The sequence below is a fragment of the Pseudophryne corroboree genome, chromosome 10, assembly GCF_028390025.1.
Source record: "Pseudophryne corroboree isolate aPseCor3 chromosome 10, aPseCor3.hap2, whole genome shotgun sequence".
NCBI classification, from domain to species: domain Eukaryota; kingdom Metazoa; phylum Chordata; class Amphibia; order Anura; family Myobatrachidae; genus Pseudophryne; species Pseudophryne corroboree.
The window spans coordinates 95,402,219-95,408,218 of NC_086453.1; positions in this window are offsets into that span (position 1 = coordinate 95,402,219).

Genomic DNA, 6,000 nt, shown 5'->3' on the forward strand with positions numbered 1-6,000 from the left:
TCAAGGGGTGATGCCTCTTGCTTAGTGGTGTTGCAGCCTCTGGGGCCTTTCAGAAAAGGTGTGTTTATACTGACAGATCATGTGACACTTAGATTGCACACATGTGGACTTCATTTCACTAATTATGTGACTTCTGAAGGTAATTGGTTGCACCAGAACTTTTGAGGGCTTAAAGGGGGTAAATACATATGCACATGGCAATTTTCTAATTTTTATTTCTAAAAATTATTTTTTTTATATAGATATTTCTCATTTCACTTCACCAACTTAGACTATCTTGTGCAGATCCATCACATAAAATTCAGATTAAAAAAAAATTAAATTACAAGTTGTAATGTAACAAAATAGGTAAAAAACCAAGGGGGGTGAATACTTTAGCAAGGCACTGTAGATGTACATTATGTGATCATACCAAGTACACATTCATGTCAAGCATTGTATTTTCCATTGTTACAGTAATAAATGTTTAGGGACAGTTCCAAAGTATTGCTATTGTTTTTATTTATGAGGAGCCACAAGGGCTGCACATACTGGATGCAACACAATTACATAGTATGTGGAAGATCAAAAAGGACAGTTAAGGTGGGTACACAATAATAGATATATCTGCAGATCAATTGATCTGCAGATATATCTATGGACGGATCGAGCAGTCTGTTCAGCATACACACTGCTCGATCCGTCGGGGACTGACGTCATGAACTGGGTGGGCGTGTACACACGCCCGCCCAGTTCAGCTGTCAATCACCGCCGGCCGCCGGAGCATGTGTACGGGCGGTCGGCCGACCGCCCCGTACACACACAGCGACGCGCCAATATATCGGTAGATATATTGGCCGTCGGCCGTGCTGCGCGGCCGACGCGATACGTCTGTGAACGACGGAGTTCACAGACGTATCGGCCATACACACTGGCCGACGGTCCCGCGATATATCGGCCGTTCAAAAGAACGGCCGATATATCGACCAGTGTGTACGGGCCTTTACAGTTACAGTTTACAGATGTACAAATAAGCATAATAAAATAATCAGATTTCATAATTACATAGAGACCACAGAACAGTTGGCTCTGTTCACAAGAAAGTACATTCTAAAGGGGCTGTGGGTGGGCACAAAGTTAGAGAGGAGCAGAGTTGGGGATTGCAGAGGCTATTGCATTAGGAGGGTTTGGATGAAGAGATGAGTTTTGAGGGCTCATTTGAAGGCTGGGAAACTGGGAGAGTGTCTCATAGAGCATGTAAAGGCATTCCAGAGGAAAGGACAAGCAGCATAAGAGAAGTCCTGGAGTCAGGCATGGGAGGAGGTCATAAGGGAGGAAGAAGAGAGACTGCAGTCATTGGAATAGCGAGGTGGGCTAGGAGGAGTGCTCGTGGGAATGAGGCTGGAGATATAGGGAGCAGACCAGTGGTTGATGGCTTTTAAGGTGAGATAGAGGAGTTTAAATTTGATTCTGAGTGGAGCAGGGAACCAGTGGAGGAATTGGCATAGGGGGCAGCAGAGGTGGAATGATGAGAGAGCAAAATAAAGCAGGCAGCAGACTTAGGGGCAGATTTATTAAGCTCGGTGAAGTGATAAAGTGGAAGGTGATAAAGGACCAGCCAATCAGATCCTAACTACCATGTCACAGGCTGGGTTTGAAAAATGACAGGAGCTGACTGGCTGGTCCATTATCACCTTCCAATTTATCACTTCACCGAGCTTAATAAATCTGCCCCTCAAGGACAGACTGAAGCAGAGTGAGGCAGGAGATTGGTATACTGCTGAGGATTAGATTACAGGAATCAATGCAATTGATGTAATAACGAGATTGAGGATTTTAGTGGCTGATCGTGGAAATATTGTGGAGATGGAAACAACAGGATTTAGAGAAGAACTGAATGTTGTCAAAGAAAAGTTTGGCAGTTAGACATTAGACTTAGGGAACAGAGGACAAGGAGGTAGTGTCAACGGGGGAGGGAAGTAGTGAGGGGCATTGATTGGGTAAAGATCTTCAGTTTTGGAGAGAATGAGTCTTTGAAAGTGGCACTACATGAGCTATGGTACAGCACACATTCCAAATTTACATTAACAGGCCACTTTCTCAGTTATGTTAACTTTAGATGTGCATAATAACGAGTGTGTGTTATATATAGAGTGAAATAAATATGGTGTATAAACTGCACAGAGTTTATGTCACTGCCATGTTTCAAAGGATATAATGGGGTAGATGTATTAACCTGGAGAAGGTATAAGGAAGTGATAAACCAGTGATATGTGCAAGGTGATAAACGCACCAGCCAATCAGTTCCAATATGTAAATTAACAGTTAGGAGCTGATTGGCTGGTGCCTTTATCACCTTGCACATATCACTGGTTTATCACTTCCTTATGCCATCTCCAGGTTAATACATCTGCCTCATTGTGCCTTAAAGTGCAATCATAATATGGCTTCAGACTGCATTTCTCCAGGCAGTTATATGATTAGGAAAATAATAAGAATAAAATGAATATGTATAATTCAGACCGATGTACCAGATTGATACCAATACGATTACTCCACATATACTGTAAGATCACATCACAATTTGCTATTGGGCCAAGATTGTTCTAGTTATCCCCTTGGCTACTGTATATTTTCCAGTATTTAAAGATAATTTAGTGAAACTTTTAATCTGGGCAAATGCAGGTTGTGGGGTGCTTGGTGGAAATGTAACAAGCAAGGTATAATATGCCTACAACAGTGGTTTTCAAACGTTTTTGAATCACGGCGCCCTAGAATATCAGAAATTTTTTCACGGCACCCCTAGGCCAAAAATGTCTTATTGGTGAAATTTAGAAAGAAATATTACGTTAATAGGTCATGTTTATATGTCCTTAGGGTCAGTTGTATGGTGAGGGACAAGATTTGCTTCTGTTTGGCCACATATTTTATGACTGGCAGCCACCAGCGCTGGTTTTGCCTATTATATTGACCATGAATAATTTGAATTGGTCCTGGACCACCAACCCAGGGCACCCCTGCAAGTGTCCCGAGGCACCCCAGGGAGCCACGGCACACAGTTTGGGAACCTCTGGCCTACAAGATAATAATACAGAAATATGTGTCTGTTTATTCACATGAAACAAGTATTACTTGAACCTACATAGAAACATAGAATTTGACGGCAGATAAAACCTGTTGGCCCATCTAGTCTCCCATGTACACACAGACACATTCACACTAGGGTTATTTTTTAGTTGGGAGCCAATTAACCTACCAGTACATTTTTTGATTGTGGCAGGAAACTGGTGCACCCGGAGGAAACCTACGCAAGAACGGGGGGAATATACAAACTCCACACAGCTAGGGCCATGGTTGGAATGGAACCCATTCCCTCAGTGATGTGAGCCATTACACCATCCGTACTGCCAGAGGCGGAACTACCGGCAGGGCAAGCAGTGCGTTGCACTGGGGCCCGCCTCTGTCCAGGGGCTCAAGCATGTAATGAGTCAAACTGACTCATTACATGCCGCTGTGCGCTGCGGGCAACCGCTGCCCGCAGCGCACAGCCGCCCACAGAGGAGAAGAGCAGCGGCACGGACGGGGGAAGGAGGAGGACGGAGGTGAAGGAGGGAGCCGCAGCAGCGCTTTGTTACTGGTGGAGGCGCTGCTGCTGCTGCCCCTCTGCTTCACTATAGGCTGTCTTCCGAGAACAGCCTATAGTGAAGCAGGGGGGCAGCAGCAGCGCCTCCACCAATAACACAGCGCTGCTGCGGCTCCCTCCTCCACCTCGTCTACTGCCCGGGAATCGTCAAGCTGCACGAGGAGCCTGAGCCAGCGGAGAGGGTAAGTATAATTCTACTTTCTTTCTTTCTCTTTATTTCTTTCTTTCTTTCTGTCTCTTTCTTTCTTTATTTCTTTCTGTCTCTTTCTTTCTTTATTTGTTGGGACTGCCTGCCGCTATGTGTAAAAATAGGGGACTGCCTACCGCAATGTGTAAAAAGGGTGGACTGTCTGCCGCTATGTGTAAAAATGGGGGACTGCCTGCCGCAATGTGTAAAAAGGGGGGACTGCCTGCCGCAATGTGTAAAAATGGGGAATCTGCCTGTCGCAATGTGTAAAAATGGGGAATCTGCCTGCCGCTATGTGTAAAAAGGGAGAATCTGCCTGCCGTAATGTGTAAAAATGGGGAATCTGCCTGCCGCAATGTGTAAAAACGGGGGACTGCCTGCCGCAACGTGTAAAAAGGGGGAATCTGCCTGCCGTAATGTGTAACAAGGGCACGCTGTCTGCCGTAATGTGTAACAAGGGCACGCTGTCTGCCGTAATGTGTAACAAGGGCACGCTGTCTGCCGTAATGTGTAACAAGGGCACGCTGTCTGCCGCTATGTGTAAAAAGTGTACGTTGTCTGCCGTTATGTGTAAAAAGTGTACGCTGTCTGCCGTAATGTGTAAAAAGGGGACGCTGTCTGCCGTAATGTGTAAAAATGGGGAATCTGCCTGCCGCAATGTGTAAAAACGGGGGACTGCCTGCCGCAACGTGTAAAAAGGGGGAATCTGCCTGCCGTAATGTGTAACAAGGGCACGCTGTCTGCCGTAATGTGTAACAAGGGCACGCTGTCTACCGTAATGTGTAACAAGGGCACGCTGTCTGCCGTAATGTGTAACAAGGGCACGCTGTCTGCCGTAATGTGTAACAAGGGCACGCTGTCTGCCGTAATGTGTAACAAGGGCACGCTGTCTGCCGCTATGTGTAAAAAGTGTACGTTGTCTGCCGTTATGTGCAAAAAGTGTACGCTGTCTGCCGTAATGTGTAAAAAGGGGACGCTGTCTGCCGTAATGTTTAAAAAGGGGGACGCTGTCTGCCGTTATGTGTAAAAAGTGTACGCTGTCTGCCGCTATGTTTAACAAGGGCACGCTGTCTGCCGTTATGTGTAAAAAGTGTACGCTGTCTGCCGTAATGTGTAAAAAGTGCACGCTGTCTGCCGCTATGTGTACCAAGGGCACGCTGTCTGCCGTTATGTGTAAAAAGGGGACGCTGTCTGCCGTAATGTATAAAAAGAGGAATATGTTCGCTGTAAGGTGTAAAAGGGTCTCTACCTGGTGTAGTGGTGCTACTGTGCGACGTAATTTGAAGAATGGAGACTACTGTGCACCGTTTTAGGAATTGGTATTATTTTGTGGCCACACCTCTTCCCCGCGAAGCCACACCACTATGTATTTTTGAGCGCGCCTACGGCGCGCACTGCCCCTGTTTTGCATGCAGGGGTGGGGCTCCGATGCCGTTTCTTGCACACAGTGCTAAAATGTCTAGTTACGGCACTGTTGCTAGGTATCCATTTCTCTGGCCCTGAGCAGGTCCCCCTCACCAGATCCTCTCAAGGGGTGAGGGGGTGGACTTGGATGGGATGAGGGGGGCCCAAAGCATTTTGTCGCACCTGGGCCCACCGCTTGCTAGTTCCGCCACTGCGTACTGCCAAACGTATTTATACATCTATCATAACAATTCCCATTTTACGTGATAGAGTCCTTCTTGGTAATGTAACTCCGGATACATTTAATGGATTTCTTATAAAGTAGACATAGAAAGTAATTTTCGCACCATCCCATTGCTGCCCGGCGTTCCCCGCTGCACGCGCAGTTCAGACCTGATCGCCCACTGTGCTAAAACGCACAGCAACGATCAGGTCTGAATTAGCCCCAATGTCTTAAGAGGCACAATTACAATGCGTGTGTGGTAAAATGATTGAGATTATGAGGTGTATTCATGAAGCAGTGAAAAGAGCAGAGAAATTTGCCAGTGGAGAAGTTGGCCATAGCAACCAATCAGGTGCTACATATACTTTTATAGAACTCACTTTATAAATCTTACTTTAAAGACGATTGGGCAACTTCTCCACTGACTCCACTCTTTTCACTGCTTCATGAATAGACCTATAAGTGTGAAACAATCATGTAGAGTTTGAATAATAATATGATGAAGTTATGAGTTTATTCTAGAAAATAGTATCGAGGAATACTGAAAGACTTTCTGTCTGAAAT